At 41.6% G+C, this 15776-nt stretch overlaps 1 pseudogene; it reads right to left on the bottom strand.

Moving 5' to 3' along the window:
* Positions 1-346: 346 nt before the first annotated feature.
* Positions 347-3816, bottom strand: LOC136532971 (probable O-methyltransferase 2; annotated as a pseudogene).
* Between the last annotated feature and the right edge of the window lie 11960 nt (positions 3817-15776).

Here is a 15776-nt window from a genome sequence, read left to right as displayed (position 1 = left end):
TTCCGGTTAGTTAGAAGAAAGATCTAGTATCGATGGTATAGTGGTGCCATGCAATGTTATAGCATGACAAATACGTTGCATATATACATGTTGTGCTTGTATATGACATACACATCAAAAAGTATGCAACCACATCAAATATGTTCTTATTAGCGGTACCAAATACATCCAAATCAACATAGCACAATGGAAGCACCAAGAGTGCTCCAGTACATTTGAAAGCAGAAGCAGCATGGATCTCGAAGTAATAAAGCTGAACATACAGCTCATATCTCGAAGTAATAAAGCTGAACATACAGCTCCAGTACATTTGAAAGCAGAAGCAGCATGGATCTCTACATCCATGAGACTCTGCACTGGAAACGAGGCACTCCATTTATTTTACATTATCCTCATATCTCACATCATCCATCAAATACTGAACCACACATTTATTAGCATATTGATCGAGTATTTATTTAGAGGTGTGCAGCCTTACGGGTAGACTTCGATGACACCACGAGCTCCTATTTTCTTAACAATCTTATAGTCGGAGAAACCAGCTTTAGTGAATATCTGGCGCCAGTCATTTTCAGTACGCTGCCTGCCTCTCGTATTCACCATCATGAGCATGTCCATCAGGAGTTGGGCTTCATACATTATTGGGCCCATGTAAGGCCCAAGAAGTATTTCTATAATGATCACCTTGCCTCCCTCTTCTTTGGAAGCAATTGCCTTCCTGATTTGCTCTAGGATCTTCACACAATCCTCGTCGCTCCAAAAGTGCAGTACAAGCTACAAAACATAATGCCATATACACAAGTTTAACAATTCATAATAATTGAATCTGTCAATTTCAATGATGTAAATAGTGGGCTATAACATTTAGCGGTGTCCTCATTTCGCAAAAAAAGCGGTGTCCTCTATCTATACCTAATATTAAAGGGGCAAAATTTGTTTCCATCTTTTTTTTCGTACACATCCCTTAACTACTAGGACAGTGAAGAGTTTCTTTCATCCCGCTTTTTCTACATCACAAACTGCACTCATGCATTCCATGTTTCATATGTGACACGGACGCATGATCCATACTCATGAATTAGAACAACTCGCGTATAGTGATGATGATAGTGAAATCCGACTCCAATACGCATTGGGTCACGTCCTATGTATCTCGTACGTGGCCTGGACCCATGATCCGTGCTTATATGAATTAGAACAACTCTCATCTAGCGATATTCGATTCCTACACATATCAGGTCCCGTTGCAATGCACGGGTGCATTTGCTAGTAAACTATAAAAAGCTATAGCAGGTTATAGCGGAGGCTATTTAATCTAGTGATTTTTGGAGAAAACATGAAAATTCTTAACTAATTATGCATCCAAACATTTAGCTAAAGAAAATTTCATGAAAATAGATACTCAAATACATGTACAGCCTCTAGGAGAGTATGTATGCATGTCAATTAATTAATATTCATGAAATCACTCTTTTACTCACAGTTACTATCAACATATATTCATATCCATTCAACACTCAGTATCCAGTGATTTAATAATTATTTAATGGTTCTTAAGTAGAGAGCATGATGGATAGAAATAGATTATACTTCTTTAGAGTAAGGAATGAATATTTGCCTTGATTACCATTAACAGTGCTAAAATATTTCGTGGATAAGCAAAATAGTGGTGTTTATAGAGAAGCTAAAGCGTCAATAGCGGTAATAGTGGAATAATTGGTGACATCGTTGTGGTAAAAAATTAGATGCCAAAAAATCTTTAGCGGAGCAATAGGAGGGCTACAGCAGGGTATTTACAACTATTATCAATTTGTATGCAAAAGATGAGTCTGTTTGGCACAAACAAAACTCTACTTCAGATTTTTTTACTGTAGTGAAGCATGCGTGTGAGATAGAATTCTATGATATTTTTTGTTTCCCAATTTAATTCATACCTTGAGCATCACAGCCTGAGCAGGCGGGATGGTGTGGAACAAATCACCCGTGACATTGCTAACAGCATCATCAGCTGGTGCTGCAGGTGTTGTCGTCGTCTCAACAACCCTTGGAAGGTTCAGCAAGGTGCATTTGATGTCAGGGAATGCCTTGATGATCGCCTTCGCGCTGGTGTTCCCTGTCTACCACAGCAATAGGTCAGTGAGTGAAGGCCACTGAAAACATCACTGCACTCCCGTATTATCGTCCCGATCGCCAGGTTGTCGTGTGCAGCGACACCTTCTTCCACGATCCTGTCAAGCTCTTCGTCGAGAAGTTTTGTGCTCTCATGGACGAGGGGCACACCATGTAAATCCTCGAACGGCGACGGCAGCGGCTCGGGCAGATCCTTCTTGAACCAGTCGGCCAGAGACAAGCCGGCCTCAACATAGTGCCGGGAGACGGTGCCGAGCACGAAGTACTTCTGGTAGGTGTGGTCCTCCGATTCCACACCTTCTACCAGGAGCCAGGAGAGTGGGTTGAGGCTGTACACGGCCTCCGCTCTATCTCCATTGCTGCCGTCGGAAGCGAGATGTGACCAGCAGCCGCATGATGCGACCGAGGAATGGAAGCTTGGTCTTGGGGAGGGACAACGCGGTCACCAGGTCCGGCTGCGTGGTCGAGCCTCCAAGGTCATGTATGGCAGTTGGGATGTGGAGCTCGACGGCGCACTTGAGCGCCATGGACGTGAGGTAGTAGAGGCTGTGGCGCCATAGGTCGGCTTTGTTAGGGTTTAGTCCCACATCGTGTAGCGATGGTGGGGGAGCACAACATATAAGGCGAAAGAAGCCCCCACCTATCAGGCTAATCTTTTAGGTTGAGTAAGGCCAATGCCTTATATGTTGTAGCTCCGGTGGACCTGGGACCTGTGGGAGCGCAGGCTCGTGGTAACGAGTCAGGCCGACTGTAAGCCAGCTCCAAGATCGTGAACTCGGTGGTCACCACCGGTTCCAACAATTGGTATCGGAGCCCATGATCAGAAAAAAGCTAAACCCGATAAAAAATATCGAGCATCACATATGGCGGGGGCACTCGGATGTGTGACTAAGGGTCTAAACCCGATAAAAAATCTCAAGCGTCACATATGACGGGGGCACCCCGATAAAAAATCTCGAGCGTCACATATGACGGGGGCACCCGATGTGTGACTAAGGGGGAGATTGTTGGGGTTTAGTCCCACATCGTGTTGCGATGGTGGGGGAGGACAGCATATAAGGCGGGAGAACTCTCACCTATTAGGATAGTCTTTTGGGTTGAGTAAGGCCCAATATCTTATATGTTGTAGCTCCGGTGGACCTGGGACCTGTGGGAGCGCAGGCTCGTGGTACCCTTATTTTTATGTAAAGGATCTTGTAGGTCGGGTAGCTTCTGCTATCTTTTTTCCATTTGGATTTTTTTTGCTCCAAATGTTTTGGGGCATCCCGACAATTATATACCTGCTAATCCGATGCCCACCCCGCCTCATGTTGTGCCGGAATGGTATTTTCTATCGATCCATGCCATTCTTCGCAGTATACCTGACAAAGCGGGAGGTGTAGCCGCAATAGCACCGGTTTTTATATCTCTCTTGGCTTTACCTTTTTTTTAAAGAAATGTATGTGCGTAGTTCAAGTTTTCTACCGATTCACCAAGGAATATTTTGGTTGCTTTTGGCGGATTGCTTACTACTAGGTTGGATCGGATGTCAACCTGTGGAGGCACCATTTGTTACTATTGGACAAATTTGCTGGCGGTAAGCCAGCTCCAAGATCGTGAATTCGGTGGTCACCACCGGTTCCAACAGGCTTGCGCCTGCAGCAGCTCGGCATCGGTGGGAGCTATGGCTTGAGAAGGAGCTGCCATTCTTGGTATCTCTCGGTCACTCGCGGTGTATATCTTTCTTGCCGTTTGTGTGTGTTGGTTTGCTGCTCTAAGGTTTGTTTCCGTACTAGGGTTTAAATAGCTGCTGGCTGAGCGATCCATCCAGGTACACTTGCCCTTGGTTAGGTCTTGGTGTAGGTCTAAGTAGGTAGTTGAGTGTTATCACAAAAAATCAGACGCCATTAGTTTAATGATCGCGTGGGCGGAAAGTTTGACTTGGTGATTCAGTGATTTGAAGAAATCAGTAAACTATAGAGCGCGTGGATGGTGAGGTGGTGTCAGTAATAAATTTATTATTTTCAGGAATGCGAATGCTTATGTGTTTCTTTTTGCACAGTAAAGAGTACAAATTAGGGCGCATGGGAAGCTGCCACCTGCCATGCATTCTACTCCCTTCGCGTCTTAATTTGCAAAGTCACTTTAGCTTGTTTAGATACATACTAGTTTGCAAAGTCCCTTCGCCTCTGAAAATCGATTAAAAAATAAAAAACAACGAGTTCGTCGATGAGCCCACCGAGCCCATCCATGAGGCCTAGTAAGCCCGTCCACGCGCCGCCACTGCCGCTCATTGCTAGATCCGCTCGCCAGATCCACGGCACGCTGGAGGAAGCTTGCGCGCCATCGCTGTTGGCCCCTCGTGCCACGCCATCGCCGGGAGATGGGCCCCGCATGCCGCCTAGCCACAGATCCACTAGGGGCGTGGCCTCCTGCAGCCGCTAATGTGCGACGCGCGACCCCCACTGCCAGGGGCATGGCGCCCCACCAGCCTGGATCCGACGCCAAGAGAGGGAGGGAGGGAGAGAAAGAGAAGTGTGTGGCACAGATGGGTGAGAGAAGGAGAGAGACGAGTGGTAGCTAGGGTTTCATTTCGTATATATAGTCGAGATAGGGTAAACAGGCTACGATGGGCCTTAAGATGGATAATAGATCGGGTTCAATTAACAGAGGCGGGCCACATAAGGAGTCCGCTTCCGCAAATGGCCTCCATCTTTGGAGGCCGGCCTCTAAAGTGGCTTGCCTCCGTAAATCAAATTTAGGAGACGGTCAAAATTTGACCACCTCTGTAAATTATTTTTAGGAGACAGGCAATTTTATTGAACGCCTCCATAAATCCTCACGTATTTTAGAAGACGGTTGTATTTTGTGATCGTCTGAGTTAATGGTTGTGCAGTGTATTGCGAGATCATTTATATAGTAGTAAATTTATTCATTTTGTCATCAATTTGGAACTTTGCTTTGTTTAAGTGTCACTGCCTTTAAGTTGATCCGTAGTCTGAGAGATACTGGCTTGCTGATCAAAATCTGGGAGTGAGCCAGTTTTGAACCTGCCGTGTTCGGTGGTTATAGCAACTTATGGCTCTGATTTGTTGTGAGTCTTTGCGCTTGCCGACAGTTGGATGCAATATAGTAATAACTGTATAAGTGTATGGTTGTAGATGGCGCTGGATACTCGTGATTCGGTAGACAGACAGAGATCACATCCATATATAGTACATACGTTTTTTAGAGTTCAAGGGTGGCCCCGGGCCTTTATATTGCAAAGACCAGACCGTTAAACTCCTTACAACATTCAGAGTTCAGAACTCCAATAGAACGCAGAAGGCCTCAATAGGCAAAACAAATGCACAGTATAGCAGAACTAACTACTGACATCATTACATCCCCCAAGCTTTCGCAAGACTCGCAAAGCTAATCCAGTTTTTTTCACGAGCCATCCTTTCCAGATCAACTCCATTTGTCAGCAGAGCTTTAACTTCATCAGATATTGTATTGGTCTTCCGGTCGTTCCTAGATTGATATAAGATGCGATCCCATTCATCATTCACCTGACTAAGCCAGGTAGTCGGTGAGGTCTTGTGGCGAAGCTTTTCAGTTTGTCCAGGTGATCCAGAAATTCTAGGACTTTCTCCTTCGGACACAGAGAACTCCAATTGTGCAGCATTGCTGTTACCTTCACTATCAGCACTCGCACATCTACCCCGAGTGTTCCCTGAAAACACAGGGCAGTAGCACAAAAAATATTTTCCACTATGAATTTCCTATTACTAATCCACATAGTCCCAACAGAAACAAAGTCTATACCAACTTATTTATTTAAGATCTCAGAAAGAATGGACCAAAGCTGTTTAGCTACTACACAGTTAAAAAAAAATAAATGATTGATAGTTTCAGCCTCTGAGCAAAACAAACAAGTAGGATCCTTGATTTTCTTCCTGATACTCAAATTATCTCTAGTCAGAACCTTGTTTTTAGATAACAACTACCGGAAGAAATGGACTCTAGGTGGGACCTTCAGTGCCCAAACAACAGGAACATACATAGGAGAAATACCCCTAAAATTAATGACTTTATATAAGGACTGTGAAGAGTATACACCATGAGAATTAAACTGCCATATTAGTGAATCTTCCTCATCAGTAAAGCTAATAGTAGAAGCTAACTGGACCACTTCTAACCAAAGATTGTATAATCTACCATCGACACATCTTCTAAAAGTGCATTTCAAATCAATACCATCCCACAAGGATGCAACCGTAGCATCATTCTCATTAATTAACACGTAGATCTCCCAATATTGAATAGCTAGACTAGAAGTACCTAACCAATTATCTTCCCAAAACTTGCACTTCTTGCCATTTCCTATATGCCATCTATATCCCATTTTTGCTACAGAAGCAGCTCTCATCATACCTTTAAAGAACTCAGAGGCTCCAGAGGAGGAGCTATAAAAGATGTTAGATCTATCAGTATTGTACTTGAAGTCTAAAAACTGTCTCCACATCTTATCACCATCTAGATTATACCTTTTAACCCAAGAAGCTAAGAGACACAAATTTAAATCTCTCAAGTTAGGAACACCTAGGCCTCCATACTCTTTCATCATACTGACACTCTCCCAGTTGGCCAAATGAATTTTACGGGATGTGGGGCTATCATCCCATAAGCAATTACCGAGATGAGAGTGTAGAACTCTAATGGCCCACTTAGGAAATTTAATAAATGAGAGTAAGTATACAGGAATACTAGCTAAACAAGACTTCATCAGAACTAGTTTCCCTACGTAGGACAACAACCTACCTCTCCAACCAGCCATTTTCTTCAACATTTTATCAACTAGAGGCTGAATGTCCTCCCTACTAAGCTTTTCATAATGCAAAGGGACCCCTAAATATTTGATAGGTAAGGTACCAACCGGACAGGAGAACAAATGAGCAAGATTGTGAACTGCTTTAGGTTTAACATTCATCGGAATTAACTCACTTTTATGAAAATTGATCCTCATACTAGACAGCTGTTCAAATCAAATGAGGATACTTTTTAGGTTCCTAGTGTATTCCTCCTCAATTCTAGAAAAAAGAATGGTGTCATCTGCATACTGCAGAGACACAATACCGCCTACCCTAAAGTTTTCTACTATCCTTTTAATAATACCTTTCTCAGTCCCTTCTGGAGCATTTTTGTAAGAATATCACCTACAAGATTAAAAAGCAAGGGAGAGATAGGATCACCCTACCTTAACCCTTTCCCAGGTTTGAAAAAACTACTTTCTTTGCCATTAAGGTTGACTCCCACAGAGCCTCCAATGACTAAATGTCTAATCCAATCAATCTAAGTGTTACTGAAACCTCTAGTCCTAAGGATTTCAAACAAAAAATCCCAAGAAACTCTGTCGTACGCCTTCTCATAGCCTAATTTCATGATTAAACCAGGTTCACCTGATTTATTAAGACTATGTACTAATTCATGAGCAATCACAACACTCTCTAAAATATATCTACCTTGAATAAAGGCACTTTGTTGAGGAGAAATTAATCTATTCATAATCTTTCCTAATCCAAGAGTTAACACTTTGGAAAACACCTTAAAACTGTAGTTAATGAGACTGATAGGTCTAAAATTTTTCATGGATCTAGATTCATCTACCTTAGGGATGAGGGAAATCATAGCAAAGTTAAGTCTTTTCAAATCAAGATTCCCTCAATGAAAATCATTGAACATATCAACTAAATCAGTCTTAATCAAATCCCAAAATTTATGATAAAATATAAATGAGAGCCCATCAGGCCTAGGTGCACCATCAGCATAGCAACTCCAAACCGCTTCCTTAATTTCTCATTCAGAGAAAGGAGTAGTTAGCAACTCATTCTCACTACTACTCACTAAATCCGCATGTCTCCAAAAGTCTTGACCTAAAGAGATAGGGGGTTTGTCCTCTCTTCTAAACAAATGTTTGAAGAAATTTAAAGCAAAGTCCATCATCTCCTTCTGGTCCTCTACTAGACCATTAGGGCCTTCCACAACCCCTATCCTCTTCTTTCTACTTCTCTGATTAGCTACAGCATGAAAATATGTTGTGTTCCTATCCCCTTCTAGGATATTTCTGTCTCTAGATCTCTGCCTCGCCTTAATCTCTTCTAAAGCCCAAATCTTCTCTAATTCCTTAGAAACAAAGTCCATTCTATCCCTCTCCGTCTCAGATAGAATCATAGAATCTAACTCGGCTTCCAAGTCATTGTATTCCAAAGCAAGCTCAATTTTATATTTATTCAGCCTAGCTACTTCATTCAAAGCCCAACCCTAACAAACCTATGAAGAGTCCTAATTTTAAATTGCCATTTATCTAAACTATTTGTCAGATTACAAGGAGTGTTCCAGGCTTTCTTGACAATATCAGAAAAACCATCCTGGTAGAGCCACCACTTTTCGAATCTAAAACGTTTCTTGCGAAAGAAAACATTAGAACCAGTTTCCAAGACCAGCGGGTTATGATCACTAGGAAATCTATCTAGACATTTAACAGTTGCTAAAGGAAAGCCACTATCCCGTTCAGTAGACACAAAAATTCTATCTATTTTGGCCTAACCAAATTATCTTGGTTAATTGTCCAAGTGTATTTTCTATTAGATGCACTGAGTTCCAACAGAGCCCACTTATGCACCCAATCATTAAAAGCATCAGCCCATCTATAATTAATCCTAGCATTATTTTGGTCATAAGCAAATCTAATCAGATTAAAATCACCACCTAGGATAACAGGCCCCTGCCAGGACTCCATAATAGAATGTAACTCCTTTACGAAAGATTCCTTCCCCTCTTCACAAGGAGAAACCATAAACTACTAGTACATACGTTGACGCATTTGCTGTGTGACCCTACTCTACTCTCCCATAAATAGATAAGAGTTATATAATTCATTGTGGTCACAACTGCCCATCTGGGGCTCTCGCTTCTCAATAAATAAATTTAAATAATTTTATATAAAAAATATTAATATTTATGATATACAATTAATATCATTGTATATATCATTGAATCTATTTTCATAATAAATTTATTTGGAGATACAAATATTACACGTTTTTTCTATAAATCTAGTCAAATATGCGGCACGGAAATAAAAAAAACGATAGTTATTTTGGGATGGAGATAGTAGCCTAGAGTAAAGAGGGTGGATGGGCGTTCATTCATTCACTACAAGGGAGGGAGGATCCAAGATCCGGCATTGGCTGCAGTCACATTTAATTTTTGCAAGATTTAGTAGCGGGCAGAGATTGCTGGCTGATAAAGGCAGTGGGTACAACGTGGCATGGGTGAAAAAAAAATGAATAGCAATTATCCGGATGTGTTAGATATAATAGATATTAGACGGGTATAGATATAGAAGGGTTTTATGGTGAGCTATGTTTTTTAATTCTTTCGTTTTTTTATAATAAATAATGTAGATAGATAGATTTTTTTTTGAGAAACTACGTAGATAGATAGATAAATATATCCTACCACCGTGGACCAGTTTACCGTGCATACAACATGCACAGGTAGCCTAGAAAGACACTGGATCGTCCATGTCTCTCGGCCCATCTACAGAACCAAATCCAATAACCAAATCCCACCTCCAGATAATGGTCACAGATCACGACTTGGCTTGCTAGACCAGTTGCTTTAGTGTCCGATTGTAGTGATAATAGTATGAGGGAAGAAGTCCAATTTACCTTACTCAAGTATCGCGGTTCCGATTTTCCTTCCTGATCTACAAAACCTCCCTCCACTTTTGAAAACCATGCACTTTTGCTCCTTGACAGTTTTGATGGTAGTTTTGCTGATGTGGCGCCACGTCAGAAGGGGTAAATCGAACTGAGTTGAAAGTTAAAGGAGGTAAATTAGAAAAGAAATATTTTTATATAAAAATATCAAAAAAATAAAAAAATTAACATTTGTCCAAATATATTTTTGCATGAAAAATAATACAGTTAAAAATCCTAAAACCAAGTTTAATTTTTAGAAAATTTATATAAAATTTGTTTTTTATCGGAAAATTATGAAATTAGTTTCAGATTTTTTTTAAAAGCATGCTCTATGTTTCGGTGATGAGCTTCAAATATGACTTTGTGCTACTAACTAGATTTCATGCCACGTTACGCTCCATAATTCATTGCACTAAAACTTAATTAAACTAATAATTTGTAAAACTTAATTAAATATATTAAACAAAGGGTACATGCATGCATGTATGTGTGCGGAAGGGTGCATGCGGCCACGCAGTCTAACATAGATACTTTGAAATTTTATCTAGGTCTACGATTTTAGTGATGCTTCACTAGTGCTCATGTGTAGTTCATATAATCAATATCGACTAATTATAATAGATACGAGAGCTTGTAATAGAAAATAAGCACCAAAATGAGTCCATCAATATTCAAACAATTTCAACCTAGGCACCATAACATAGAGCATGAGTTCGAAAAATCTGAAACAAGTTTCATAATTTTCTAAGCTAAAACACACTTTCTATGAATTTTCAAGATTAAACTAGGTTTTAGGATTGCTAATTGTATTATTTTTCGTGTAAAATATATTTGTGTAATTTTTTTTATTTTTTTTAGATATTTTTTATATAAAAAATATTTCTTGTCCGATTTACGTCCTGAACTTTTAATATAGTTTGATTTACCCCCTTTGACGCAGATCCACATCAGCAAAACCACCGTCAAAACCTGCAGGGAGCAAAAGTGCATGGTTTTTAAAAAACTAGTTTTGTAGATCGAGGAGCCCAGCAGGCTTATCAACCAATCACTGGCTAGCCAGGGCTTTAAGCCCACCAACACAAGGTCCACTAAGCTCTCCAGGTCCATCACGGATTCAAAGAGATATACCACGAATCTCTTAACAAGGTTGATTTCTGTATTTTTTTTTTGTTTTTGTTTTCTGAGCCCCCGAAGCAAACAGAGATCACCTGTGTACGCAGGTTTGATCAGCTGAGGGGGCGCCCCCATAACATTTTTTTATTTGATGTCTTTCCATTATTATACCCTTCAAACCTAAGTCCCAATCGCTGAACAAAGTGAGCGTTGACTTGGACGATGGCATGTTGGAGAGCTTTTCTAAAGATATCAAATCTAACAAACTAGTACACGTAGCTAATGAAATCCTCTGTTGGCCTCGCGTCGTCCTCAACATGGGTGACAAACGTCGATGTGATTCCGCCACTATAGAAGTCTTCATTCGTACCCCTCACCACCACCTCACCGCGCTTGCTGGGAATGCGGCTGCAGGTGGACGTGGAGTAGGATGGCTCATCGTCTTCGTGTGTAGCGCCGTGTGTGGTGTGGTCCACTTGGGCGGGTCATCAGCGTCGACGGTCGTGCATGCCCGAGGCCATTATTGATGCTTCACATGCAACGGCTTTAGAACTGGCTGCTAATGCAGTCAGTTGTGGTTGTTGCTGGCGGTTTGTGCTAGCACCCGCAGCGTTGACGGTTGGAATTATGGTGGAGGTGGAGTGGTTGTTGGTAGCAGACACTAGTACAGAGACGGGCTTTACTCCCGGTGGGGAACCCCCTCTAGTCCCGGTTCCCCACCCGGGAGCAAGCATCCGGGACTAAAGGGGGGGTCCTTTAGTCCCGGGTGAAGAACCGGGACTAAAGGAGGACCTTTAGTCCCGGTGGGTAACACCAACCGGGACTAAAGGTGCCTCCTGACATGCCACGATGGCCGGCACCTTTAGTCCCGGTTGGTAATACGAACCGGGACTAAAGGTTTTTTTTCTTTTTTCTTTTCTTTTCATTTTTTTGTTTTCTTTTCAAAATAGGTTTTCGAAGTCGTATTGTACGCTGCTAATTATACATTTATACGTGCATATAGTATGTTTCGGTTCAAGCACAATGAACGTATTAAATCACACAATTCAAGCATAGAAATATATATATATATATATATATATATATATATATATATATATATATATATATATATATATGCATGCATGCATCATATATATATTTACATGCATGCATGCATATGTGTATTTTACATTATATTATTTCATGTGCATATATTACAAAAGATTGCATTATAGTTGTTGTGACATAACAAGTTTCTTCTCATCCTCTAGCTTGGCTTCAATGGCAGTGTTGGGTCGAAGTAGAACTCGCCCTTGGAATCGATGACCTGCTCATTAAAAAATCCGGCTATAGACTCTTGAATTGCTTTGATTTGGTCTTGCCGTATGACCTTTTCCTCCAACCATCGAGTCTACAGGTTTGAATTAAAGGAAAATAAATTAATATATGTACATATATATATATAAAGACATAGTAACACAATCAATAATAATAATTAAATGAATATATAGTGTATTTTTAATGTACTTTGAGTCTCTCTGTAGGAGTTCTTTGGGAGACCACCTTGATAAACTTGCAAACATAGTAACCACAGTAGTTGTTCCCCTGTTCCTGCCTCAGACACCACTTTACGAGAAAAAGATTTGTCATCCAATCTGGTGATCCGGTGAAAGCTATATGTTTAATTAATAAAGATGATGCGATTCAGGGGACTTACTTTCAATGGGATTACATTCAGTGGCGCTTTGCATTTTTCCATGTGTTGCTTCTCAATAAAGGTTTTCCAAACACTGCCCAATAAAAAATTTGCCACGTCATCAGATATAGTTAATCATCATGTTTGTGTGTATATATAGTTGCTAGAGATCCCGAAATTACCTCTGGATAATATCTATCATATCTTGGTAGTCTTGTTGTGGTTTTCTCATCGAGTCATAGATTATCAAGTGACTTTTCACCAGATCGATGTCCATCAATATCCAGTGATTGCTGCATGTGTTTATAGGATATAACGCATAACACTCATTAATTAACTAGAATCAACATATGAGCCATTAAGGCTATGATCGACATAATTAACACTCACTTGAAGTTATAGGGAAAGAGTATATCCTTCTTGTGGCGTTGGTTCACTAAGAAGTTCATGAGGTTACTCTCTGACTCAGACTTCCAATTAGTCATTGGAGTAATTGGGTCTTTGAATACTATATGGGGATCAACAAAACCAATTTCATTGCAGCCTTCCTTTCTGAGCTCTGTCATTGTAAATCTGCATATATATAGTACTTGTTAGGATAATTTATATGCATATACACACATATGATGAGTTTAATAATAGATCAAAAGAATTATTACTTACAGGCAATAGCAGCTAATGATAACTTTGTCCAGAGAGGTCAGGTGGCATAGTTGATGAAATTCTGCAAAGTCAACATACATAACATCATCGCCACGGAACCAATGTTCGTCTCTAATTCTGACACCAACGCAGAAGTCTCCACTGGTAGACGCCTGCATGTACCACTTGTTTAGCAGGTACATTTGCGTCCCCAGATCAGATAAGGCTTGAGGGTTGTATAGACTCTGGCCTAGTACAAATTTTTTCTTCCAAATATCAACCTCCGCCGCACTCTCAATGTTTCCATCACCAAACATCTGGTAAAGGTCGAGACCAGTCTCATCAAGAAATTCACCAAGGTGATCCAAATCGACATCCGGAGGTATGTTTGCCTGATGCATTAATCCTAAATTCGAACCATATTCATTACCAACAACTAGCGGGGGGATTGATTGGTGCGCTTGTTGTCCGAGTTGGGCAACTCCTTTCCCTGCCCGCTTCTTTTTCTGTGCCGCCTCAATTGACTTGGTGAGAGTGCGGTCATAGTCTGATAACGTTGATTTGGACGGCTTACGAGATTCCCGCTGTTGTTGCTGGTAAGAAGTCACCTTTTTTCTTAAAATATCCGGAGCTACGAAGAAGTACGGTTTTTCTGGGTTTCTCCTTGCTTCTTGATTCATTTTAAGTTTGTCATAGAATCTAGACATGTCTTTTTTATATGCATCAGTTCCTTCTTCCTTCTCTTCAGATATTATTTTGGGAATAGCCCTTGGTTTCACGGTGGCTTTCTTTGCAGGCGGGGACTGGTTCTTCGTTTGAGGGGCTGGCCTCTTGCTAGGCTTCTTGGTAGGCGGGGGCGGGGGAGGCGTTGGAGACCTCCTTGGAGGTGTTGGCAGCGGCGTTGGAGACCTCCTTGGAGGTGGCGGCTGCGGCGTTGGAGACCTCCTTGGAGAGGGTGTGGATGCAGCCTCGTCTTCCAACACAATGTCATCGTACAGAGCACTATGATGATCTGGCGATTGAACAATTGGATTTAGGTTGGGGGAGGATCTGCTACAAAAAAAGGAATGACATATTATTATGAGCAGATTGTTAATTATTTAAGCCAATACAAATTAATGATGTAGTGTTTTCATCCGCACGTACCTATGGTGAGGTAGTTCAGGAGGAGGTGGAGCCGACATCCCTGGAATGATGATGTAGCGCTTGCGCCATAGAATGAATGTCTTCTCCGCTTCTCCTAGAGTCTTCTCGCCATCACCTCCAGGAATGTCAAGAGGCAAATCACTAAAACCTTTTTCAGCTTTATCTACCGAGATGGTGGCATATCCTTCTTGGATTATATTCCCATGAATCCTTGGTGTCTTGGTTCGGTCGATAGGATTAACAAGACCGATAGCCACCTTGATTGTGGAATTCTCCTTCGGAATGTGTAGCTCACACGTTGTACAAGGTTCAGTGACGTCATCCACAGGGAAGCGCAGTCCTGTGTCCCCTTGATTTGGTATCTCCGTGGAAGCGCAGCTGCTTTTCAACTGAACAGATTGGCTAATGTTGATTCCTGGCTCTGATGCCTGCTTGCTTGCACTCACTGCTATTTGCACTTGCCTTTTGATTTCCTCCTGCATTCTCGCTTCAAGGTTTTTTTCCCGCTCCTGTGCTTCACGCACCGCTTCCTCCAACCTCTGGAGCCGTTGTGCCTCTTCTTCCTTCTTTCTCTGGCGACTTCTGTAGGAAGGTCTGTCCTGAGGGAATCCATGCTCCCACGAGACACTTCCTTTGCCTCTAGTTCGGCCACCATGTTCAATAGTCCCGATGGCGTATGTCAGCTCATCCTTCTCTCTGTTGGGCCTGAACGCACCACTAGCAGTAGCTCTCTGAGCATAAAACAATCTTTCTGCTGCTTCTTGCAGTCTTGCGCCATAAACGCACTTCCCTGTCTCCTAGTCTAGTGTTCCCCCATGAGCGAAAAACCAATTCTTTGCACGTTCTCCCCACTCGAGTGATTCTGGTCTGATACCCTTGGCAAGAAGGTCTGCTTCCATTTTGTTCTACTTCTTAATGGCAGTCGGGTAGCCACCTGATCCCAAGGTATGGTGGTATGTCTTCTGTTGGGCATTACGTTGGTTCTTTATCACCCGACCTACACCCTCTTCCGAAGTCTTATACTGTACAAACTCATCCCAATAGGGCCTCTGCTTTGAGATCGGGCCTGGGACAGTAAAATCTGGTGCTATGTTCTTCTTGACATACGTCGTGTATAGGTGTTTCTTCCAAGTCTGAAACTGGGTGGCCATCTTCTTCATTGCCCAATCCCTAACTCGCTCCTTCAATTCATCACCATCTATTATATCATCATAATCATCTGTTTGGAGCGTGAAATGTACCAAGACATCATTCCAAATTAACGCCTTGTCACGATCGGAGACAAAACTGATATGAGGAGCATTGGTCTTCTTCTTCCATTCACGGGTACTAATCGGGAG

Source organism: Miscanthus floridulus, unplaced genomic scaffold (assembly GCF_019320115.1).
Source record: "Miscanthus floridulus cultivar M001 unplaced genomic scaffold, ASM1932011v1 fs_753_3_4, whole genome shotgun sequence".
Taxonomy (NCBI): domain Eukaryota; kingdom Viridiplantae; phylum Streptophyta; class Magnoliopsida; order Poales; family Poaceae; genus Miscanthus; species Miscanthus floridulus.
The sequence above is the reverse complement of the archived record's forward strand: the minus strand, read 5'-3'. Positions and strand labels throughout refer to the sequence as shown.